The sequence below is a fragment of the Anas acuta genome, chromosome 9 (assembly GCF_963932015.1).
Source record: "Anas acuta chromosome 9, bAnaAcu1.1, whole genome shotgun sequence".
Lineage (NCBI taxonomy): Eukaryota > Metazoa > Chordata > Aves > Anseriformes > Anatidae > Anas > Anas acuta.
Genome location: NC_088987.1, coordinates 19,094,371 through 19,121,506, shown reverse-complemented (window position 1 = coordinate 19,121,506; position 27,136 = coordinate 19,094,371). Strand labels below are relative to the sequence as shown.

Below are 27,136 nucleotides of genomic sequence, written 5' to 3'. Positions count from 1 at the left end.
ACAGCCCCATCGTGTCAGACATGGCCCACTTAGCCAGGGAGCCTGTTTCTGTAAGAAAACAGGAAAGAATATAAACCCTGGAAAATATTCCCATGAGTTCCAGCATTAAATAATAGCAGTTTTATCAGATAAAGTTAGATACACACAATGGCACTAAAAAGCTATTGATCTACCTGTACTTTGTGAAGGATACTTTCTCTGTTTTTCTAAGACTACTGCCTGATAAGTCAATGGGAAATGCTCAAAAAAAAAAAAAAAATGCTGTATATATACTCCTAATTTTTAATTCCTCATACCATTACTGATCTTAAAGACCTCATAACCTCTTATGCTGTGAGAACTGAAAGATGCTTGTGCAAGAGTTTCTCAGTGAAGAGTTTCTGCAAGAGCACAGGTTTTCAGACTAAAAAGGTTTATACATGTATATATCAGAAGTACCCCCCCTGCAAAGTGGGAGCTCGGTTAGAGTGCCAGTGATGGTTGTACAACAGCCAGTGCCAGCCTCTGGAAGTGCCTCATCACCTCCATGGGGTAGGCCTCACAGAAAACCTTCATTGAGATTAGTTAGGAAAAAAAAAAAAAAGAAAAACGAGAAAAGACTGTCTTGTTAACAAAGATATTTTGTTTGGTTTTAACATCTGGCTTATTTTTCCAGTTCCATAAAATGTGACATGAAACCAAACAGATTTCACGTTGCACCTGTCACCAAGAATTTAAGACTTTCCTCCCTGTAGGTGTTCTACAGCAAACCCCTTCACTGCTCAGATGGACATGTTGGCCATCTCACCTTTTTAACCAAGAGCCAGCCACCTGCCTCATGTAGAGACTGAGTAACTTGGTTATCTGACCAAGACCTTTAATTACTGATTTAGATTCACCTGCAGTGACTCTGTAGCGATCTCATTCTAACGGCTAAGAGTACAAGAAAGCAAGTCAAGCTACTTGAGAAAGGGTCTGGGATCAGTGTTCTCCTGCTTTTAACTAAGCCTCCCAGTTTTCTGACTTCGTTTATTTATTTTTTGCATCTCAATATGAGGAAAGCTTCCAGCTATTGCCTATTTTATCATACTGGAATGGGGAAGAGGTAAGGAAAAGGGAGTAGAATAAAGGAAAAAATCGCGAACAAGACAAAACTATTTGGCATTAGAGAAAATCTGGAGAAACAGGAGGTTGGTGAGACTACCCAGGGTTCCAACAGCCATTTAATAACAAAGCTACTTAAAAGAAAAGGCCATATTGTTATTCAAAAAAAAAAGCATTAGATAAAAACATCTTTACATTGCCAGTTAAGGGATTAAATTCTTTGGTGATATTGCCCACCAGATCCCTCTTTAGAAGCTTGTTCATGAAATTTCTATAAAAATACACCTTCACAAGACACGAGTAAGTCAGCTGAGTAACAGACAATTTCACCAGAAGGAACAGACAGAACCAGCTGACCAGGCTGCACTGCATGGCAATACAGAGGAGCTTCAGCCAGGTTTTATACCAGCCTCCTGTGGAGTCACTCGATACCTTTCATCTAGGAGTTAAATCACAGCAAACACACGTTGGCTGTTAGGGGCAACTCAGCTTCAGGGCCAACTCACACACTGCCTTCACGCAGCTGGAGTTCATCCTCCAAGGCAAAGCAGGGTCTGCAGCACAGAGCACGCAGTGTGTGAGCTGCCAGGCAGCTCCCCCCAGCTGCCCACGGGTGCTGGCAATGCTGACGGGGGACGAGCAGCTTTCAGAGCACAACAGGTTCACAGCCACCTCCAGCGGCTGCTTTCTCTCTGTTGGACAGATACAGCCTCCAAGCAGAGGACGTGGCACGTAGCTTCCTTCACATGCACATTCGTGCCAGTGTGCGTGTCAGGAAGGATTGTGCCTTAGAGGAATCATAAAACAGATCTTTGATGCTTTAGCACACTGTCTTTCAGGCCAGAACAGCAAAGATGTTTTCAGAAAAGCTTCTTAGCAATAGCTCTTCTCTTTTAGGACCCCACAGAACAAAGCAATTGCATGAAAACAAGACAACTGAAAAAATACAAAAGCAAAAAAGGGAAAAAAAATACCTTCACAAGCTGATGGGGGGGGTGTTCCAGAGATAACACTGGGGCAGAGATGGTAAAGCAGAATAAGGTGCGACAACAGGGAGGAAAAAAAAAAAAAAAAAAAAAAAAAAAAGAGCACAGTTAAGTAATTTCCTTGAGGTTTTAATTGGTCAGCAAATCGGTAGGGTTAAGTAACAAAAGGTGTGTTACTGTCAGTGACAGAGAGAAGACACAGGTATGACACAGGTAACATTAGGGGAATTTTATCTAGGACAGGAAAAGATTTTTCTTTTGCCTAGAAATTTAAGAAACAAATAAGACATTCTTTTCGATCTAAGCCAAGAACTCAACTGCATAATCCAGCTGTAGTGTTTTTATAATAACCCACTCTTACTGCTTATGTTGTAATGAAATGTCTTCCCTTTTTTAAAATAAAAGGAAAAAAGAAAGAAAAAAAATAAAAATAAGACCGTGTGTGGGTAAGGACATGTCTGTCAAAGTTTTCTGTTCAACACAATATCCCAAAGGTAATAGCAGCTGTACATGGGTGTCACCATGCTCTCCAGTTCCCCTCATCTTCCTCCAGGATGACCCAGAGGAGAACAGCAACCAGAGAAATATTTTCAGATGGAAGAGTCTGCAAAACCACAAATGATGAGTATCCCCAGCCCCTCCACTTTTTCCAATGTACATCTCACAAACACAATCACACTTGATGCCACTTGCTGTGGGGCACAACAGCACATGGTGGAAACAGATGGTATTTTCCAGACCTCTTAGTTATGGCAAGTGAAGAGCCTAAATAATTGTATGGGGAGACTCTAGCACACCTTGTTCAACTAAACACAAGCTGGGATAAGAGTTACTGCTCCCAAAATAACTTCGCCTTTTTCATTATTATAGTTCAGTAGGATTTTTCCTTCAACTTTGAACACATCTATGCTTTCTCTTTAAAGAGTTGGTTGGGAATGCACATTATGAAAGCTAACACTTCCTATTAGAACTGGGAAAGAGCTTCAGGCTGGCATGTAGCCAGGGCCCATGCAGCAGTCAGCATGAGGCAGACCTTACCTTAGCATCCCCTATGTGAAGGCAGCAGAACTAGGACACTGCATGCCACAGACAAGACTTTTCAAGTTCTCCTTTCTGAAAGAAGAGTGATGCACAAACCTGCTGGATAGGCTTGGGGCTTTCATGCTGCCATTTAGTCCTTTAAATCTAGCTGGACTGTTGTGTCTAAGTGCTCAAGTGGGAGTTTTGAGACCAGAGGGAAAGGAATAGAGACCAGCCTGGAATATAGGAGTAGTAAAATTGTTCTTTCAAACCCTCCACAATCTCCTTTACTTCTGCTTTAAAGAGCAAAATATTTTGGTAAGAATCTCCACAGGAACATCTGAAAGCCAAGTCCTGAGTTAGTGTCCTAACTTTGCTCAATATGTCCGTACACAAATTGTACCGAGACATTTTTTGTGCAAATATTTCAACACAATTTATCAGATGCTATCACCTCCCATTTGCATGTAGCCCAGGAACAGAGTTTTGCTTATGTTTGTTTTAAATTCAAAATGAACTAAGATTTTTTTATTTTTTTTTTTAAGATTTCTTTATCTAAAATTTAATTGGACAAATGCAGAGCACAATATGCTCCCAAGATTTGATGGTTATGAGCAGAGATGTTTTATGAGGATATTTTCAGGAAGACTTCACCAGAAATCCCATAACTTACTGGATTATTTGCAGAAAGTAAACACAGGGGAGAGCGACAGAAAGTGAATTCATCAGAAGATTAAGCTGCACATTCATAATTCCTCCAGTGAGCTCCAGCACAAACAGTGCACTCTGTAGCCAGCAGGGAATGCTGATATGCCCCTTGAACACCGCTTATCTTCATCCTCAGTGGCTCATTTAGATAGCAACCATGTTGCCTGTGCTAATTCTGCACCACCTGACAGTCCTCCTCACACAGAAAATGGACAGTTGAAAAGACAGCAAAGAAAAGAAAAAAAAAAAAGTGTTCAGTGTTCAAGATAGCAAAGGCCTGAATGAGCTGCTCCAAATAAAATTGTTTGGATGTTCACCAGGGGTACCAGTTATTTGAGATATGCATTAGTGAACTTTGGGCATGTCTAAAATGTATTCAGAAGAATCTAAGTAATTTTATCTTATTCAGAGTACTGATGGGGTAAGAAATCCCAGCCTAGCTAAACAGAAAACGATGAATGAGGAAGAGGGGAAGGGTGTGGGAAAATCAGCAGATAAAATTTGGATTAAAAATACAAGGCCGTACACTTAATTTCCTAGCTTATTCAAATATACTGTCAGCACTAAAAAACAGAGCTCAGTGGAAATAATGCTGTTATGAACCTGGCCAACAGGACACTGCTGAACAGTGATGCAGGGGCTGATATATGCAGGGGAACATGAAGCTGCTTCAATAGCAGGCCAGGAGGCAACAGAGAGAGCACCTGGGCCACTGCTGAGGCTGAAGGCTTCCCTCCACCCTGCTCATTTCCAGTCTCTTGATCATCCTAGTCTCTGCTACACATGAGATGGATGAAGCGTTTCTAGCACAGATGAAAAAGATCAGCCAGAGAGGAGGAAAGAAAGAAAGACAAAGATTATGAAGCACTTCAGAGAATTAAGCACGGGAGTGAACAGCACACTACATACAGACACGCATGGAGCAGAAGCAAGGAAGATGTGCTTCAATTCATCTTCTCTTACCAAGAAGAACAACCCCATGAAAATGAATGCTGAGGAGCACAAAGCTGTCATGGAGCTCAGTGTTGAAGACCAAGAATCCATGTTCTTTACAAGCCAGGTTAGTTACGGACCACAAGGCAAACTGTTTAATCCTGTGTAAAAGGTGCAGCGATATTAATGGAAAACATTAATTCTCAGCTGGCTATCAGAACACACAGATGTCCGATTATTCTCACCTCTGGTTGTTTCCATGTGTTTCTAAGAGAAATTGTCTGCTTCCAGAGATCAGCCAGCCTCATCCAGTGATTTGGCCAACCCTTATGAGGGTACCTCTATTGCTTATTTCTGTACTTTACGTATAAGAAAAAATATGAGTACTCAAAACTAACATATCCTTAAAACTCCAGATTCCCTGAAATAGAAGTGCTATTTTTAAATAAGACTCACAGCTTTTTGAAAACGACCTTTCAGAGACCTTGATACCTACCATACAAACTTAGAAAAGCTTTGATACAGTAGCCTTGTAACTCTACATTAATAACCAAAATCTGTTTTGTAAGGAAGTCAAAAGTGAAAAGCTTTTTGCCTTCCATGGATCATTCTGATTGCATTTCAGTTATTTTTCAACCAAAAACTTTATAACCTTCATTCTTTAAATAGCACACACTGAAAACTCGTGGTCATTTTCTTTCAGTAGTACAACAGCACCATTTTTATTCCCCTGAGTTTAACAATATATCTGCATGCGTCCTTCTACTGCTTCAGATCCCCACTACTGATGGTGTAAGAGAGGTGGATTGTTGCAGGTTGTGTTCTTGTTTCTCCAATTCGGGGTTAGATCAGACAGGAGGAATAACTACACACTTGTCATCCTTTTTCAGACACTTATTCCTTTTATCCCAAGGCCCAGATGCCTTTCGTTAGATTATGCTTCTTCCAGAGCTTTGATCTCCCTTTACAAAAGGCAGAAAGCTGTGCTGTACAGGAATGTGAAAAAGTCCGCAAACAGCCTCCAAAATATTGTATCTTCCTTCCCTACTTCTACTTTTTTATATCTCCTATTCCTTCTGTAATTTGCTATAGGGGCACTCCTAAAAAATATGGAGGGAAAGTAAATAATTTCAAACCAATTTCTCACGCTGAAAATTCAGTTTTCCTCAGATAACCCCAGGGCACTAATAGGATCTTTTTATATATTCCTGCTTGTCTTCCCTTCCATCCATTAAATCTCTAGATCAAGGGTTCTTGGACTCAGCTAGTGCAATCTTATCATGCTGTTTTTCTAATTTAAATGCTTGTCTTCACAGAATCTAATACTTCATCTGTTCATTGCAAGTCCCCTTAATTCACTGAGTTGATTAAACACTTAAAAATATATGTATTAAATATTCATAAGAATCATTTTTGTCCCCCTGATTCTAGCCCTGGAGAAATATAAACAGTCAATAGGGTTGTGCAGTACAATCACAAAAGAATCTTCCTTTTACTCTTTCCCTCCATCAGATTATTTTTTTTTCCACTTTTTAGTGAGTCACAGGAAAATATTTTATCACTTCTATACTGTTCTCAAGCCTTGTGACTGGGTTTGACTGTGTTTTCCTCATCCCCCAGAAGTGCCCTGGCATCACTGTTCCTAAGGCAGTCACCCTGCTGTACGTCTGCCTCATGGCCACAGTCACACGCCTTGTTCTTCCTTCTGAAGAGCCGCTCAGTTTGTATGCTGGGTAAGCCCAGCTATGAAATGGCAGCGTAATGCAGTGACACTGCTTTAACCAGGACACTTCTTTCTCCTGAACACAGACTTGCACGAGTTATTCAAAGTGGATGGACATTCAGAGAGAAAAAAATATCGACCAAATCTGAGAACTGCCTTCACACAAAGCACTGACAGAAGAGGAGCACAAGCCCAGGCTAAGCCAGGCAGCTGAGCAGCGGGCACCACCTTCTCCTGCCCCCAGGGGCAGCAGCGACAACTCCAGGAGAGGGGAGCAGGGAGCACAAAACATTGCTCCAGTTAGGATCCGTCAGCACTAGTGGATATTTGCCACCACTTAAAATCTGCTGTGCTGTCTCACCCAGTTGCTGCACACACACTGGTGGTAGCGTTGAGTAGACTAACAATTAATTAAAAACAAACAAAAAATACAGCATATTGCCTCATGCTTTCATGAAGAAATGAGAGTACTGAGAAAAGACGGCACCAAAGATTATTCAGCAACCTCCACAGTTTCCTATTCAACTCCAGCACTGTTATGTTCAAGAAAGCTTCAGCAAGAGCAGCAGAGCTAAATTCAGCTCAGTCACATCAACGAAAGGTGCAACCAGAGGAGCTCCTTCTGGAAGGACTGACCTGTTCTGAGTGCACACACAAAGCACAGCTCCAGCAGAAGTCAACGGGAGCTTTGCCTTCAGAGAGAGCATATTTTCTCCTCAAGCATTCAACAGTCTTTGTGACCTGCCAGACAGCTGACCGACCGCTCAGTTGCTACGGCTCTGCTCAGCGAATACCTACTGAAAGAGTGGGCAGTTTGAGGCTTTTTATTTTCAGATGTCTACAGCTGCAATTTTTGTTTTGGAACAAAACACAAATGAACCCAAAGGCAATATAACCTCTCTCTAGGGAGGCAGCCTCATTTCCTAGGCAGCTAGCACAAAGCCATACACCCCGTCCCTTCTGAGGCCCGGCAGGAGACACCGCGCGTGCCTGCAATACTCTTTCATCCTAGGGCTGGCTCCTGCAGTCCAGTCAGGTAGCTTAGATATAACCATGTTCTCAATTACCAAAGTCGAAATCCGCCATATTATACTTCCACAAAAAGTGGCTGTAAAAAGAGTCTGCCTTAAGACAGAAAACTTCAGATCATTATATCTCAGCTTCCATCTCAATGTTTTGTTCTAATTGGAAAGACTTATTTCCAGCAGAGAAAACTATCCTAAAAGAAAGTGCAATTTTTTTCCTCCTGTGCCGAAGAGAATTACATGTGTTTAAGAAGCTGGGTATAAAAGAAGATTATTTGTATTGAAATTTCTTTTATTGTGGCATTGAACCCCCAGTTCAAGAGGCCTGGCTGCCCCTTACAGCTCCGAACAGCCTCCCATATCCACCTCCCTGGATGGGTAGCAGCACGCTACCTCACCCTGCTGCTCCGAGTGTTCTGCGATAGTGTCCTGCATAGTGCTGTGCTACAGAACCCCACATTAATGGCAAAATTATTCAAAGCCTCCAGTGAGGTTCAAGCCACTACTACTGCAAACCAGTGTCGTATTTACACGTGCATTAAAGCAGCAAGCATCTTTTCATTATTTCAAAACTTTTAGATATTTTCATATTGTAACTGTAGCTGTGCCCCAAACACGTAATTAATATTTCCCTTCCACTGGCACCTTCTCTTCCTTCCCCTTGTCACCCTCCTGTTGCTGTAATTCCTTCCCAGCTGCTATCCCACACAGCTCCCTCTGATTTGAAGCCACCACCTGACAGAGGCAGGCTTTAAAAGCCGACTTTGTCTTTATTTCCATCAAGAGCAATCACAGCTGCAAGTTTCAGTACCCACAGAGGCTTTTAACTGTAACTTTTTATTAGCACTGCTATATTGGGAGTAATAAAAATTCCCAGTTTAATAGTTTAATAAAACCAAGAAGTTAAAAGCCAGCATGGCTGTGCAGGAGCAGCACTGAGACCGGAGGTGCCAAATATTTGTGTTTTAAATGGCTCGGCTTTCTCCTATATTTTATGGTTATAAGGAAAGGCTCTCCAGTGAGATGCTCTAGGCATAGACAGATTTCTGCTTTCAGCTGAAGAATACCACTGTCTTTTTAAGTACACCCATACAAACATTGAGGCTAATACGCACTGCGGCTCCCACGCACTGGAGCTGCATACCGGCACCTTTTGCATAGCAATTGGGAGCAAAATGTCCTTTTGGTGTCCCAGCTAGGATTTCTCTAATGTGTTCTGAAACCAGACCTGCTGCCAGATGCTTTGAAAGAGCAAGAGATTTCTCTATTAATAAAGCTTTCTGGGCTTTGAAAAAGCACCCCTTCGCGTTATATCCATTGAAAATCTGACCCTTATTTCTTATAAGAAATTTTGTTGTTGTTGTTTTGTATTTTAATCAGGAACAAGGTTGGTTTACAAATTTGTTATCAAATATCAAGGGACAACCATGAAAATCCAAGTAAACTGCAACTGTAAGACTACAGCCAAATAGCCAAAAGCCATCCAATGGAACATAAGAAGGCCAGAACTCCAGGTCTATGTATTGCCAGATCACCCTGACAGGCAGTTTTCTTTCATTATTTTGCACTGTCATAAGTACTACAGGGACTTAATCTTATTTTCACGTGTCAGAACTTAATCTGAAAATTCATCTTATCAGGAACTGGATTAAAACCAGTAATCACAGCATAAAAAATAGATTAAAAGTCTCCATGTGAGGGAGTCACAACAGACAACCCTCTACTAGAGCAGCTCTGCCGCCCATCTTGGCAAATCCCCCTTCAGGGAACAAGCAGCTCAGATGTGGTTATCCCTTCCAGTCACTCTTTCCCATTTAATTGTCAAAATCCTCCAAGACTGCATTCTCAGCACTCCTCTCTGAATATGAGGCTATTCAAGTGCATACACGTATTTGTTACTTGATTCTTCTACGCAAGAACATTTCCATCCAGCCCTATTCCAAAGGATGTTTCACCCATTTTAGCACTCGTCACTTGAGCAGTTTCTATTCTCTCTTCTATTGGCAACTGTCCTAGACCTTTATTAGTTCCCACCCTTTGTGAATTCCTTCTTAAATGACCTCTCATAGGGCAATGAGGGCAGACTATTTCAAAACATGCCATGTGCATTAGCAACACTTACGAAAGCAGAGCAGTACCAACTGCCGAGATGAAGGAGGGAGAAGGAGGTAGCCCAGATTGTGTATTATGGGAAATGTGGAGCTTATATTAATTAAAAGAAGCAAATAGACTTCTGCCTGTTCTCCTTACTCAGTTACTTTCATATACTGGTAAACGAACATTACCCTGCTTCTTACAATTTTTATAAAGCCTAATTTCTGAAAAATACTACAGTTCCTGTTAAAGTGATTTTACATAAGGGGAGTTTATGAAGGTTGTATTTTCATAGACTTCTTAAGGTAAGATATTCTGACATCTGTTTTGATGCATTTTGTTCTGTTTTTCACTTGGCTCTGGGAAATTTTTGCATAGCCATTTTGGACTAGACACAGTTTTTGATAGCACAACAGGTATCAGTTCCATTTTGGTAGTAGATAAATACATTTTCAGTAGAAATTATTTATTTACATAATCCCTAACCATGTTTATTTATTTAAAACAGGTACTTTTCTACTACATTTTTCTGATAAAATTTGAATGAAAAGCTTTCAGAATGTCAGGATTAAATTAAGCCCCAAAAATAAGAAATTGTATAGCGGTCCCTGAATAACCAACTCAAATTTACATTTATACAAGATTTAGGAAAATGAAGTCAGTAGTTTACGGGTAAAGACACTCTCTGGACTTCTAGATTTTGGCCTTTGCTCTCAGTGAAGCAGGCAATATACTTGCAATCTGGGAGCCTAGAGTGACGCTTAAAACCAGAATGACAAACGTCTTTGTTGTTTTGAAGCTCCCCTTCCTCCCCCAAATAACATCTGAAGTTTCCAAGTTTCAGATTCATTTCAATCACAAGTGGAAAACTTTTAGAAACTATAGCTCTTTTCTGATAATATTTGGTCAACTGGAGCTTTTCCACTACCATCTTGCCCATCTACGCATACACAGTGTATGCCCAGGTTCCTTTCCTCAGTTATCCTTATTTCCCAGTGATGACGTGTTTCAGCTTCCCATTTCTCACGCAGGCTGGCCTGACTCCCAGAAGGGTGGTGTTGCCTACCGTATCACATTTCACAAAGCTTTCTCCACAGCCTGCTATAAATGGCAACTGCTGGATTTCCATCTGTAAAACTCTGCAACCCTGGCAAGACCATTTAACTGATTTGTGGTCATGGCTGAGGTGCCAGGTGGGTCTGCCTGGACTAGGATCAATCCCATGGTACTGCAAAAGTGTAAAGACAAAAGAAGCAGGGACTGGTAACCCTACATCAATAATTTCAAGGTCATCTAGAAGCAGCAGTGCATAATTGTAACACTGGCAACCTGATCTCAGTTAAGCATCTGAAGATTCCTCAAATGAAAAAGAATGAAGACAACTGTTTTTTAAAATCATACTCTAGAGGTATTTTTTAAGGTCTAGTCAAAGGCTATCCAAAAGCATGATTTTCCAACTGTGATCCCTTCTGTTATTTACGGCTCAGGCATTTTATTTACACATAACTACAACCTTCCCCCCCCCCCACCCCCGAAAAAAAAAAAAAAAAAAGCCCCTAGCATTTAAAACATGTATTATAGGGATGGTAGTGGGACTTCAAATCTATATTTGTACTTGTAAATACTGCTTTGCTCAAGGGAGTTGCACCATTTTGGAAACCAACTTTATTTGGTATTCCTATTTTGGAACATGGATAGTCAAATGCCAGGCATAACATCTGAGCAAAGCAGGAGTTCCCTCCCAAAGCACACCACAAGTATCACGCTGACAAGAGTTCTCTGCACACAGCTTTTTGAAAATAGTCAACTGCTGTTACTGATGTCTCATGAATATTAGCAACGCAGCAGATGAAAGGCAGCACAACAGGCTTCTTGAGAAAGGTATACCTCTTGCTCTTCTAATACCTCAGTGATTTACAAAACAAAAAAGTTTCAGAGAGATAACTCAGTAAGAGATAAATATCTTTTATGGAGATTTTGTCATTTCCTTGTACCAAGGGAAGGTAAATCACTGTTTATTTATCTTCTTTCTGTGTCTAGACTTCTACCGAAGGGCAGGTGAACTTTGAACTGGCTCCCCACATTTCTTCTTTGTAACAATTATCTCTAGGTGAGGATAGATGGTACCGCCTGTCTCCACTTTCTCCTTGCTTCTCCTTGTGAAAGAATATTACCATACAAGGGAACTCAAAAGGCTTTACTCACTTTTCACTTCAAAGTTCTCCAAATGAGCTTTTTCATCTATTCCCACGTATTTTCTGAACATTCTCATTTGTCCTAAATATCACCAGACACAAGGAAGTATTTTAAATAAAACAGCATGTGCAAACGCATGCAAATATATTTCTTGAGATCCACTCTTACTCCCCCCCCCCCCCCCCCCCCATAGGTAAAGCACAACAAGATTTAGGAGGAAAACCCAAATTCTGAGAAAAAGCTGAGTGCTCAGAGAATGGGTTTGGAAAACCTGATCATCCTGAGAAACTGGAGGAAAGGTGTGAAATAAACCAGGTGTCATTTGGTGAGGATAATGGTAAAGTGTTACAGTTAGGAATAATCAACTTCCAAAAAAATAAAAACCACAATATGTGGGAACAGTACAATAAATACAATTTTCAAAATAATGATACCAGGGTTATGAAAGCTCACATTGTAATAAGTATTACCACATTGCCGCTCTAAAGTGAGCATCGTATTAGGAAATGCATGAAATAACTCCTGTATCCACCTTGATAAGGTCTCACATGTAATAATACATCATCTAAGCACTACTTTGGAGAAAGATTCAAATCAACTACATAAAATCAACAGGAGAACAATAAAAAGTACCAGAGAACCAGAAAATTATCACATAACCATAAGTCTTCTGAAACATCTAAGAAAAAGACTGAAAGAATTAGGACTGTATATTTTGTGGAAGGGCTTTTCTCTATATGCAAGATAAAAAGGGGAAGAGTTAAAAAATTTTTTATGTAAATAAATTGTTCTTCTGCCCTCTGAGGGCAAAAGAAAGAATAATGGGCTAAGCATTCAGCAAGAGAGATTCATGCCACACACTAAGAAAACTTCTGTGCAGTGAGAATAGAGGAGAACAATAATAGGTTACTTCAGCACTGAAGACTTCTGAAGAACATGTTGCAGAAACATTTGTCAGAAAATCTTTGTAGAAGTGATCTTTCCTTGTGGAAAGGCATAGACTAGAGGGTCTCTCTTTTCTTTTCTTTTTTTTTTAAGCCATTTTTTCCTATAATTTACTATGATTTTTTAAAAAGCTGTTTGCCTGCAAATATCAACATTAATTCTCAGCCACATTAGTGAGATACAGTGGTAGTTTCTTCTTCACTTAAATCTTCTCTCTCAAAGCCCTGTGCTGTAGTCACCCATCTTTATAGCTGATTAGAAAGCTGTTTGGGCACCATAAATATTTGTCCTTCTAGACTGTGCCCAGCACCCCCACAGGAATCCCAGCCTCCGCAGCACAAGGAGTAAGAAGCTGTGACTGGAAAGCCAAGCAGACACAAACCTTCCACTGAGACTGGAAGCTATGCTTATTTCTGTGAGTGTTACTACAGCAATAATTCACAGCTATGTTCAGTAGCACTCTGTAAGGCTTCTTGGCTGCTTTCAGGGTTTCATTACAAAAGTGCAACCAGCACAAAATGAATCAAATGTTTCAGCAGACCAGAGTGTCTGAGGGACTCATTCCTAATACTAAAACAATCTAAAATATATATGATTTTATTAAAGAATTAAACAGACTGTGGCTTGATGTGTAACCACTTCAAAAAAAAACAAAACAAAACAAAACACAAAAAAACAACAAACCACATCAATAATATCCAACTTCCAAGCCTGGCCTTTGCTCTCATCCAGAGGATAAGAGAGTTAACAGTTTGTGTTTTGCAGTGAACAATGGGAAGTGATCAATCACCCACTACAAAATGTGTTTAATCCACATGTGTAACTTTTGTTTACTACGGTAAGAGATATGTGGATGTTAAAAATGAGACTGCATACTGGTGTCATTGTGCTGTAAGACAACTGGATACATGTTCACCAGGTACTTCGTATGAATTAAACGATGCTATGTTATAGATTAGGTAATCTTGATTTTTCCAAGACTGGAGGACGTATACTTAATAGGATACAGCACAAGATGAGGGAAGCTAGTCGAGCTTGCATCTTTGTGGTTGACCACAAGGCTTTGCAAAGGTCTATCTATGCTCTTCTATTCATGGCATTTTCACTTCCAACTGACCTCCTTAACTTAATCCAAATTCAGTTTTAAGTATAAAGAAACTCTTGGCCAGTCTGTAAAATAAGAGTATGGCTTCCCCAAATCAAATTGTATGTAAGGATGCACTCAGTAATTCTCTAAAGCATCCATGGAAGTCCTGGAGAAACACTGCTCTATGCAGGCAGTGAGTCACTTCCCTAGTGGGGAATGCTGCAAGCTGAATTTTTACATGAGACATTTGATGCTCTTTTAAAACAATTTCCAGTGAAACAGATATATTGAATTTTGTTATTTACATGACAAAAGTATAAAGCTTTACTATTCTTCAGAGCCATAACAGTATTTCAAAATAGTTGTATCTGAATATTTTCCAACAATTGATTTTTCTAATATCCAAGTATATGACTATTTTTAGGTCTTTTATTTAAATAATAATTGTTTCATTAAAAAATATATAATCAGAATGATTACATAACTCTCAGCTTCTACTAGGAAAAGGCATTTAGAGGAAGCTGAGAGAAACTTAAGTCATCTTGGAAAGGATTTATAACCAGCAGAACTAGCATATGTTCTTAGAAATTGGATTAACTGATTTTCTCTTGAATAAAGACATCATATCTAACTCTTGGCATTTCTACTGCAAGCATCTAATTCTACTCTCATATAAAATAACTAATCAGATTAATAAAGGTTAGGAACAAGTTCTGATGATACAGTGCACATCAAGTACTTTATGTATTTTATGTATTCATAACAAATTAAAACTGTTTAAATAACAGCTTTACACCAGACGCTAGCTCTGTATTAGCCATCATTAGAAGTCAGAATATCACATTAAGTAATGCCTTAGAGAAACGAAACCAGTTGGGAATTAAGACATAACAGAACCTGATAATAAATGGAACATATTCCTCATTCTGGTGTGTTCGTGGTGTATCTAGTTCTGTTGTCATTTCACTCAGAAACTTAGCAATGGGAATACACTGCTTTATCCCTGATATCATGGTTAGATTTAATTGGTGCAATTGCTTTCTATTAGAATTATAACTCCAGTTTGCTCTAGGAAATTGCCCTTTACTACTTAAGAAAAAAAAAAAATGTATCGAGTAGGGAATCTTCCTAGCACTCAGCAGAGACTTTAACTTGTCCCCCATGCCAAGGTAGCAGAAGTAGGCAGTAGCATCTTGGTAAGGCAGGCTGACCATTTTACAGCTTTATATGTCTAGCAACATTTCTTCGCTTACCTTTCAAACTATGCATGAAAACCGTATTTCTTATATGCTCTGGGGGAAACGTGCTGAGAGTATGCCTTAAAAGTCCAGGAAGGAAAAGCTTCAGAAAATACTCGTGAGTCTACAGGATCCATTCTTCTGCCACTTCCCAAGAGAGGCTTTAAGCCTATACCAAATCGCAGCCTTTCCCAGTTAACTCTCTCACACCAACGAGACGAACACCTACTACGTGACTTCTGACCAACCACATCTACAACACCTGAATTACATCCCAACTATTTAATACCTCTAAACCCAATTTTTAAAATAATAATAATAGCAGCATAAATGAGTTAGCAGTTGTAAATCATAATATGAGGAATCATTCCCCCTCCCCCCCCAAGATTCTTTAAGCAGAGAAACAGGTAAACTCACAGTCAGCAATGATTAAAAGCAGAGATATAGCAGATTTGATGTTCTTTGCAAAACATATTAAGAACCTCAATACTTTTTCTATTAGCTTTCCTTAATACATCCTCTGTACCTTAATAGCTGCCTAGATAGATCTCAAGTGTGAGTCTTGGGTGTTCATGCAAAGTACAACCAACTGACTAAATTAAAACTTACCTTTAAAAAAATTCAGAATTTGGTTTGATGCATTAGGCCATAACAGCAAGCTAACAGGAAAAAAACACCACTGCTAGTTTACACCAGGAAGGCATTCTTAAATTCACAAAAAAGGGAAGAAAAATAACGAGTTATTGTACCAGTATTTTAAGAACCTGTTACGTAATCCACACAAAACCCTCTATTAAAGCTCAACTGGTCAAGCATGCTTCTTCCATTTATTGTATTTTTGTCAAAACAATAACTCTTTGAAGAAAAGGATTACATACATTTCTTGACTCAATTTTTTTTGTGTTCCATTCTGATTTCTAAATGAAAACTACTTATTGAATAATTTTCCCTCAATAGAGTTATAAAAGAAAATTAAAGTAGTTAATATCAAAATAATTTGTTTTATTTTTGCTTCATGAAAGTCAGAAATAACTTAAGAATTCATTGCAGTAAAGCACAAGTAAGTTTTCTTAACTGCTTGCTTTACCTTCAGAATTGAAAATCCCATTCTATACAACACCAAATTAAAATGCCCCTGCAGCTTCCCACACCACAATTGCTGTGTCCCTCAGCCTAATTTACTTATTCTCACACCGCTAACACGGAGTAAGGAAGAGCTGCAACGCCTGTAGTGCAATTAGTCACTGCAGGCGGGCTTCTGTGGCCTAAGCCCAGGCATCTAATGCCATTGCTGATGCCATTAAGATGTTCTAGGCTAACCCGCATACCTCCTAGCTGCCACCCCAAAAGACATGGTTGGAGTTCCTACACCTCCCCTGTCATTACTGACTTTAGCAGCCTTTAATTGCAGTGAGCAGCCTCACATGGGACTGCTACCGTGTAGCCTCCAGCTGTGGGCCCAGAAGCCCCATATAAGCTCCAGCCTGGGCATTTGGTCTTGGTTTAAGCTGTGTTGAGGTGTTTGTTTCTTATTCCTATGTGGCTTCAAGTTAGTCTTGATTCTAAGTTGTTGCCTTGCTTTTGCTTGGTGCTTGCTAACAGGAGCTGTTGCTGCCATTTTCCTGTCCTGTGCCTCCAGCCCCAGCATTGTGGGGCCATCCCAGCAGACAAGCAGTGGCCTGGCCAGTGCTGTGACTGCCCTTGTCTCTGCTGACCTGCCCTTAGGCTCTGTTCTGGCTGTCCCTGTACACTACTAGCTCTATGCCTTGTCTTGGATAGTCCTGTGTACATGAATGCTTTCCTATGAGCTTTATTTTATTAGAAGAATGTAAATATTATGTCCCTACTTGCATAATTTTATACTTGGCTCCAAATGCCTACTTCATTACTTCTGCTCAGTTGCTGTCTAGCTAGGGAGATAACAGCTTTCTAACAGCGAATTACGTCTTCATTACTGGAGCCCTCTGGCCTTCACAGGCTGAGAATCTAGGCACTTACGGGGAAAGTTAGCAAGTACCTAACTAGAATAAGCTATCATCCTACCACCATTGCCTATGGGGTTTCTTGGCTGCTTTCTCCCTCACTGGCATTTTAGGCATCCGGCCTGCCAGGTACTGCAATAGGGCACATTTGTGTTTACTCCAGGGCTGTGGGTGGCTGTGTGTTGCAAATCCTAGCTGTTTTTTGTAGTCCTTAAATTGCATTTACCCGTGACTGTGCTGCAAGTGATAATGTAGAGAAACTGAGTGTTCTCCCTTAGGTAACGGGGTGTACTGATTGCTGACCCATGCTACTGTTTACCTTCCTTGGTAGGAAATAAGTTTTGCCTTTCCTTGTCATTAAGTCTGAAAAAGACAAAAAAGAAGAAAAAAAAAAGATGGGGAGCAGGGTAAGAGTAAGGGAATCTGCTGGAAGTCACAGCTTGGGAATTGTGCTGTCTGGTTTGTGTGTTATACTTAAGCTCACACTGCAGAATGGGAGGCTCTGGGGGCTGGATAATGGGTCTAACAGCACTGGGTTGCTGCTGTGAATTCAGCTCAGGTCAATGTTGCCCATGTTAATTTTGCTTGTGATTTCAGTTCAGATCTGTAGAGGATCAATACATGCAAATTTGCCCATTATCATAACTGCCATTATTCATTAAATTTGTCAAGAATATTAAGAAATACCAAACAATGAACCTTATTCTCACTAACAGGCTCCTTGTAAGGCTGCATTAGATCTAAGCATGTGGGTGTAATTTGTGTAAGTAGGAAGAACATATCCTTGCTCTCACCAGTGTACCTACAACAGATAAGCAGTTAGTATTTCATGCCTTCAGTTTGGATGTATGTTTGCTTAAAGCAGAGTTTTACCTTAAATAGGCAAATCTGACTTTCTTTTCTGAATATTGTTATAATTTGAAAAATGAATGAGTTTTCTGAGAATTTGTTAGCCTTAGTTTTAAGTTTGTTAAAGGCGTTGCCGTTAAATTTAACATGTCTCAAGATTTCTTTGGTCTTGGATAAGTTTTAAGGTAAGAAATACATAGCCAGGCAATACTATGTCAGTTAACAATAACGTGAACAGAAGAATATGTGGAAATAAGCTCTGTATATTTAAGAGTGAGTTTCAGGCTATCTAACACTACAAATACTCAAATTCTTTAATCACGATCATAGATCTATTAGATCATGACGGTGCAAAATAAGTTGTATAAGCACTTCAGCTAATATTCAGAGTTGTTTTTCTGTCTCCTGAACATAGCCTTAACGCTTGATCTGTAGTACTTGTTTAGGCATACGGATAAACCTTTGTGTTTAAGCTATCAAGATGTACTCAATTCTAAGAGCAGCTTCTGTTTCAGAACACATGGAGTTCCACCGGTACAAGCTGAATAATGGTACTACTCTCATGCTATGTATGAATATAGGAAAACACTGAGTTAAATAAGTTAAAGAACAAAGTTAAGGTTGAATACTTAAACCTTCGACAACTTCAGTGCCTTCTTCAGAGTACGAAGGATGTATTATGTCTTTATCCCCCTGACTGCCTAAACCAAACACTGGGAAGGCAGCATTAGTGGTTCCAAGGGGAAAAAGAGCTTTGCACTTCTGCTAGAGTGATCCCATCTGGCCTAATTAAATGATCTGCATTGACAGACTTCTGGGGGAAGTCTTATTGTGCTCTCCCAGCTGGAGGATGAAAATGCGATTGCGGCCTGCTTGAGGGAAATAATATGGAAGTGCCTCCCAGGGAGCTGGGATATGCTTGAAGCTTTTAAAAATGCAGGAGCAGCAGGTGAGGATAAAAATCTAGGGAAACTATCATCCCCAGCTTTATGAAAAGCCAGTGACCCACTTTCTGCTTGAGATAAAGATATCACCTGCAGGTCTAGTTTCTCCTTAGTGCACAAGGCCAATGAAGAACTAGAAAGGAAGATTTCCTACAGAAGGAAATGGTACTGGAACAGGATCATGAAGCATGGACTGCAAATAAGCTATGCCCAGTAATATAATGAGTGGCTGAGAAGAGCAAAATGAGCAAATGATAGATTAATGACATGAACTGCCACATCATGCCCTCAAATACTGTCAGGTTCCATGAAAATCATAATCCGTTTAAATGTAGAGTCTCTTCATCTGCTGTTGTCTTTTGCTGAGCCCTGGAATTTGTTTGCATTTTTTCCCTAACATGTAGAAGTGTTTTACCTTGGAGTATTGACTTACATTTCTTATATAGTTCTGTGGTCCCATGAAGGGAGTGTTCAAGCTGAGATATTTAGTCCCAGTTAGTGGTAAACTGTTTCTCATTCTTGCTCTTCCGGAGGTGTTGAGAGCTGTAAAGAAGTCCATGCAGTTCATACAGATGGGGATGTTTCTGGTTTTGTTGTTTAGTATGCCCCGATATAGTTAAAGGATTGGTATAGGCATCTTGTCTAGTGACGATCCCACCTATTTAGTTGCAATAACATTCAGTAAGTCTGAATGAGTGAACTGAGGCACGAAAATGTGGGTGGTCTTCTGTATTAATGTCTTGTTATCAGTTATGGTATCAAGACCCATTTGATAGGCATTTTAGAAAATACCAAGAGTACCACAAACTCTTCAGAGAGAGATCAGCTTGTAAGATGTTGCAAAAGGCTGACTTTCCTGCTACATGTACACTAAATAAAGTAAAAATACTCTATTTGAGAGATGTGAGCTGAAGCAGTAGTGATTATTGGGGTACTATACCAAGCAGTGCAAAAGTAAATGATTCCGGTGAATCAATTCAACTTAAAGGAACATCCTTTAAAACTGGAAGCATGGAGCTCTAATCACTCAATTCCATGTGTCAGTGTCATGGCACATCACACAAATAATGCACAAATCACATAGCATGTTGCCAATGATCTTTGTGTCTATACAGTAGTCTCAGGGTTTTTATTGCTCAACATTCTTATATTCATTGTGGTGTAACTCAGAAATGGATTTATATTAAAACATAATCATAGACCTGGCTCAGGCTTCGCAATCTATAATTCATGTGCAATCCTGAGGTCTTCTGTGTGAATTTCAAATGAACAGCATGATGTTACACTTGGTAACATTTTTATCTTGTGCTAATACCACACTGAAACATAAGCTTCTTCAAGAGGTCAGCTGTGAGTTTTATCAGTTGTCAAAATTCAAAGATAAAACCTCAGTACATATGCAGATTCCACGTGTTTAATGACATTTCTTTTTAACTGTATTCTCAAGTAACTGAGTAAAGTTCTAAATCTGATTACATATCTAGATTGCAGTATAATCTAGATGCTAGGCATATGCACCCCTGGCCATCAGGTTATATATTCAGTCAAAATAAATCTGTGCATAAACTTCAAGTGATGAATAAATGCCATTACTCTTCAAACAAAAATGTGGAATAAAAACATTTGCATATGTATATGATGCTTTGCCTCGTGACTGCAATCTGTAATCACAGGAAGCACATGAGTATCTTTTAAAGGTCTTTTTAATTTGTTTGTCCAGTTAATCACAGTTTGCTGTTAGCCTTCCTTTCTGTCTGCTTTAATGAGTAAACTAATTCATTTTAAAAACAGCTCTTTCCCAATGAAGATGCGAGTTCTAAAAACTGCAACAAATGTGTCATTGGTGCAAAAGGACATGAATGTGATTAATGACTAGCTCATTAAACTGAAGATGACAGGACTTGAACAGAACTCTCACTTCTGCTTCTGCATTGCTGCACAACCTATAGTAAATCACATCCTTTCTCACTCTCTCTTTTCCTATCCTTTATCTTCTGTCCTGATGTGCATTTGCAAAGCTTCTGCCAGTCTTTGCACAAAGTGCATGGGGGACTAAAGGACCCACACAGTATAACAAAACTTGGACACAACAAATACAAAGCTACTTATTTCACTTGGTTTTTGGCAATATTGTCCACAAAGTCAAGGGAAGCAAATTGAAACACTCCTTCCTCTTTCACTAGGTTTTGGTTCAAAGGAAATCTGAAGGAGTTTTGGATGAAATACAGATCAGAAGAATGAGATGCACCTTTTCATTGTTCCAATGCACAGTAGCGACCAGAGCTGAGGGCTTTCTTTTTTCAGTGCTTTCTTTGATAGCCAAGACTTTTAAAAATTATACTTACAGTAAATTTCCACTAGATCACACTAGTTCTAGGCTTATTTAACAGATTTAGCATCTTCACCAGCTACATTGCCATCAGTGATTTAAAGCTTATTCTTCCCCTGTTCAGACATTCTAGATGTATAGGCACCTCCACTGGAAATGTGATGACTGTTGGTGCCAGCACCACTGGCAGCTCAGCTTCCAAGCAGCTAGCCTTCCATAGCAGTCTTGGTTGGTTAGTGCTAAAAGGAGTAAGATATGAAACAAATGTGCCTAAGTGTGCACGTGCCTGTGAGTAGAGTGCAGTTACTGGTGGTTCAGAACTTACAGCAAGTGGAATAGTAGTGTAGGGAGATGCCATCTGACATAGCTGATCTTCCAACTAGTGTTACACCTGAGGGCATAAAACTTAACACAACTGTAAATTTAATAGACTCCAGAAAAGACAACCTCACTTCTGCTAGTGTTTTTGCTCTTTAGTTACTAGCAAAAATCCAGAGCTATAAACAAAAATCCCCACATGATGATGTAATACTCAATTTTCTCACATTCAGTAAGAGTTGTATTATTTCTCTTTATAATGACAATAATGAATTCCAGATCAGACACTTCCTATCACTTAATGACCAGCCAGGTTAAGTACCTCAGGCAATGCCAAGAGCATCAATTCCTCCAGCCGGTCAGTAACTGCCAGGAAATACCTGCCCCCAAGAGTCGTTATCTTTAAGCACAACAGGAGAGAGAGGCTGGAGATGCACTCTGCAGAACTCCAGCTTTGAGTTTCTGACCTGCTTGATTTAAAAATTACTATTACACAGACTAGATGGGCATATCATAAAACTACTCCCTATGCACAGGTAGCAGAGAACAATGTTTGTATTGGGTAATTGTTGGGTGTGACTTAGAGTTATGGTGAGACTAAAGTCCCTGTCTCCAAAATGCTGAGATTGCTGTCAAAGTAATATTAGAGTTGTGACTTTGACCTCAGATTTTGTGGGTAAAGAAGCTGGTGCTGGTTTTAAGCTAAGAAATATCCTTCTTTCAAATACTGTAGTTCTAGTGTGTAGAAGCAATTGAGCTGGAGGTTCTTTTAACCATCTGTGTGGGGTGTAGGGAATAACATTCTCCTGAAAGATTTTCTAACTCAGATCTGGTCTATCCTTGCCTATAGGTTGCATGAAATAACCCAATTGTATTAATATTTAGAATGTACTATGTCAAATTTCTTCTGTCCTTGCCCAACTGAGGAAGATGCAATTTGAATGGATCATTTATGGGAGAAGAATATCTAACCTTCTGTTGCATGTGAACAGCTTAGCTATGGATTTTCATTTTTATTATCACCAAGATTTTAGAATTTCCAAGTATTGAAATCCTACAGTAAATACATGAAGTCTGAAAAAACTAATTTATTTAGCATAAACTGCATTAATAGAACATTTTTATAAAATTAATGAAATATAGGAGTTTGCTTCTAATTTAACAACATGAAACATTAATATATTTTAACAAACACTACTTTTCCAAAGACTGAAAATGCCTAATTGAGATATTTACAGTAGCTTCCCACAGAAGAACAGCTGCTAGGTAGCATCTGATTACCTATATTCACAGCTAGGAAGTAGATCCAGCAGTTTGTGGCATAACTACGTGAAAATGAAAATAACTGCTATTTTTTGTTGTTCAACACAGGCCGCAACACCAGCTATTATAAAAGGGCCCTGGATGGCTGCTCGTTGGCTCTGCAGTGTTCCAGAGGGGCGGCCTAATCTGCAGGCACCCCAGAGCAGGGATGAATTTGCAGTCCAGGACTCTACACCACCATCTGTTCAGCATTCTGAACAGCCAGGCTCATCTTCCTCCAGCCCCAAAATACATTTTTTATGGCACAAATGTATTTTTCTATGAGCAATTAAGGCAGCTCCAGGAGATGGATTATTATAAGATGCACTTAAGTCACTGAAATGTTAATTGGATATTCTGGACCAGCCAGAAAAAAACAAGTCAATTTTCCAAAGTTTAACTGATTTAGAAGGCCTGGTGAAAGCAGCCCAACCTACTGTCCCCAATAATACAAATCAAATCCCGCTCGCCTAGTTCCACAAGTATGCACTTCATCACGCTATGTATAAATGTGCATGCAGATTATAAAATTACTGGTGTATGGTAGTGTAAGGAGCAGAATCATTTAGCATACATCATGGAGAAATTTTCTATAGACCTTGCCTACTACATCTTGGAAACAAAGAGGAGGTTTGGGGAAAGAAGTGGAATAATAAAAATTGTGATAACAGCATATTAAGAGTAGAATTTCTTTCCAGTTTAACTAGCAGGGTAGTTGAGCATACTTTAAGTGCACCAGTAGAGAGCACATCACCTTTGTAAAGTGTGATTTTACACAGCATCTGCTGTACTAAAACAATATATATGAAGCAAGTTTCTCTATTTTTGAGAATATATGGTGCTGTTTGGTTTAGATGATACATTCTTTGTATTCCTGTGAATATGAAGTCACAGTTCCTATTGTGTATAATATGCTATTTAATAAGCATGTATAGTTGTGCTGGTCACAGCACACCACCACTACAACTTTTGCACATTGCCATGCTGTTTGTTATTGCAGCTCTGAGACTGAGATCCATTTCACTGAGTTTTTTAGTGTGTTTACCTGGTTAGCTGGCTTATATTAAGCACTCATTTTTGTTTTCTCAGTATATGTGGATCAGAATTGTGCCCATTTACCATAGAATTGTTCTTACTGAGATGGTAGAGACTGATGGCACAATTCTTTCCAAAGCATGTAATATACAAATGATTCTACATAATTCTTGAAATGTTTGGTGTATTTCAGCAACAGATTACACACTTTCAGATTGTGAACTAAAGCTTCCTGTAAACTAGGTTACTTTTGTCCACACAAAACATGCTTGGTCTTCTAATAGTAACGTGGTTTTGGTACTTTTTAAGCACCAGTGAAATTTTATTTTTACCGCTGCATATATGCACACCCTTTCAGACTAAAATAAATGGCTAAACAATATTTTTTTTTGTAAGTTAGAGTGGATATTAGAGCTTCTGCTTAATTTCTCCATTGTATTTGCAAAGTCAAAGTTAGATGTACTCTGAAACAATTCAAATATTGGTCAAAGACAGATCATGGTAGAGTAAACTAACTGTCAGGAAGACAAGTCACATCTCAACTCTGACATAGCAATCGTGTTCAGTTTGGCAAGGCTCACTCTACAAACAAGCAATGCAAATTAACCCTTCCTATGTTGCTACCTTGTATATAGTCAAGTGACGGGCAGGGGGAATAAATGTCTGGATATAATGACATGTCAAATGAAAAGAAGATTCTACCCTCTATAAGCACAAAGACTGTAGTTTCTCTCTCCTTGAGTCCCATCTTTTCCATACAGAATCCCAGCTGCCTAGTTTCTTACAACTTTATTCTAAGTAATTTGCCATGATGAAGCTATTAAGCCCTCAGGCCACTTTCCACATTGCTGTGCTGCCAGTGAGAAGAACAGACTTTGCTCAAATTGCCTCCAAAGCACAGGTAGAGAATGAAACTTTTTTGACACAGCCTGTGACACCCTCACTGCCATACCGAAAGCAGGTGCCTCAGTCCACTCTAGATCTGGTTGCTCTGCTAATTGTGATGCTTGTTCCTGGCTCTCACCTACAGCTATGACTCCATTAGTCTGGTCTCCTCAGTCGATGTGACTGCCCATTTTCTCTAGCTGTCTGATTTGGAACTTCAGTCTCTTCTCTATAACCAGACAAACATCAAAACCACTGCAGTGGATAAGAGCTTTCAGTAGATGTAGAGCTGAATAACACCAGTTCATATACCATCAGCATCCTACCATTATTTGGTAAGTGCCAACAGTGATGTAGAAAAGAACATCACATGCAGGTACCACACTGACAAATGTTCATTTTCTGTACTTTATTCTGCACCTCTGGTCTAGGACAGCTGTCCCACAAGGACTCTCTTGGAACCCCATGACAGGGCCCAGCTCGTTCCCCAGGGGTCAGGGGTAGGCAGCTCCTGCTGCCAGCTGCGTACTGGTGAGGAGCCACTGGTTCCAGGACTGCTCACATGGCAATACACAACTGCAACAGCGACTCTTAGAAGCAGTGGCTTTGGTATAACCTCCCAGCCAATGGGGTGGACAACCACACAAGATTTCCAGTAGAAATATGTCAGCAACATGGAAAAAAATATTTCTAACCTGCTGTGTTTTCAAGAAATAGATAAGTTTTTAAAAATTGGTACTTTACAGTAACCTCATGCTTACCTGGAAGATAACAGAATCACAGAATCACAGAATTTCTAGGTTGGAAGAGACCTCAAGATCATCGAGTCCAACCTCTGACCTAACGCTAACAGTCCCCACTAAACCATATCCCTAAGCTCTACATCTAAACGTCTTTTAAAGACTTCCAGGGATGGTGACTCCACCACTTCCCTGGGCAGCCTGTTCCAATGTCTAACAACCCTTTCAGTAAAGAAGTTCTTCCTAACATCTAACCTAAAACTCCCCTGGCGCAACTTAAGCCCATTCCCCCTCGTCCTGTCACCAGGCACGTGGGAGAACAGACCAACCCCCACCTCGCTACAGCCTCCTTTAAGGTATCTGTAGAGAGCGATAAGGTCACCCCTGAGCCTCCTCTTCTCCAGGCTGAACAAGCCCAGCTCCCTCAGCCGCTCCTTGTAGGACTTGTTCTCCAGGCCCCTCACCAGCTTCGTCGCCCTTCTCTGGACCCGCTCAAGCACCTCGATGTCCTTCTTGTAGCGAGGGGCCCAAAACTGAACACAGTACTCGAGGTGCAGCCTCACCAGAGCCGAAAAGCCACACCATAACCAGGTGTGGCTTTTCATCCCTTCAACTACATTTCCCAGTAGAGAAGAGCAACTGGGCAGATGGCTTCCTTTTGATGCTATGCAAAAACTTTCAGACTTTATACCTCTCACAAAGGTAGTACACCACCTCTTGTACACCCTGACATTAAGCATGGTTCACACTTTTGGTTTGGGAGCCAAGTTTTTATATCCACATATTATTATATTTTTTTGACTTTTGATGTGTAAACCCATTCTTCCCCTCCTCATTCCTAGTGGATATGTGACTTGGGATGTGGCTGGTTGGAGCTTGCAGGCAATTGCAGAAGCCATCATTTGGTGCTAGTTTTCTAAGAGCATGTAACATTGTATAATTGCCATTTTTGTATATCGTGTCTGAAATCCAGCTCGGAGCAACTGGATGATAATTGGCTCCCACTCTATGAATATTTTTTTTCAACTTTGGAAGTCAAAATTAATGTCTCCCCCCGAGTAATATCCATTTCACTTCTTTGAATACATTATGGCTTCATTTTCATTTTTAAATCACTCTTTGTCAGTTCTTGCCTATCAGGCCTTCAAGTATTCAGAGATATGAATCAGTTTCTTTCATCATTTATACAGCGCTTGTTCTAGAAGCCATTACTGTTATAGTTTAGAAGTCTACTTTAAAAGTATTTTTTTTCAGTCTTAGCAAAGGAACTTCCTTATGGCTTCCAAGAAGTTTAAGATCACTAATGTGAAAAAAGTAAGGAAAGAAGTACAAAGAGGCAGAACAGTATATAGCATGCTGTACAAATATAAAATGAACAAAAATAAGGAATAAAAAATTATAAAATAAAAAATAAACAAACAAAAATAAGACTTATGATAAGAGCTTGTTAAGTAGAACATCCTCCCCTTCCTAAAATCCATTTTAAAAAGCCAAGTATCACAGAATAGAACCAAATGCCACATTATTTTCACAAAACCTAAAGAGCTTTGTACCTACGTCAAATCCTTGTGCAAAATGTAGCTAATATCAAACCTATATAGTTAGGAGAGAAAGTCTAATGTGCTTTTTCTCAACAATTTATTTTTTTCATGTTCCATCCTCTCCATTACAATGGTTTTACTGGCTGAAAGAAACTTTGGGACGCTAACTCTGT

General features: G+C 39.7%; 1 long non-coding RNA gene across 2 annotated transcripts in view; it reads right to left on the bottom strand.

The window, feature by feature from the left end:
* The window catches only part of LOC137861279 (uncharacterized), a 36,583-nt gene extending 20,299 nt beyond the window's left edge, over positions 1 to 16,284 (bottom strand). Inside the window, exon 1 of one of the 2 annotated variants that reach the window (XR_011099513.1) lies at positions 16,126 to 16,284. This is a non-coding gene — a long non-coding RNA (uncharacterized lncRNA). Of the gene's footprint in view, positions 1 to 15,053; positions 15,317 to 16,125 lie in introns of those variants that run through there. The other variant, XR_011099512.1, reaches the window with a different exon arrangement.
* Between the last annotated feature and the right edge of the window lie 10,852 nt (positions 16,285 to 27,136).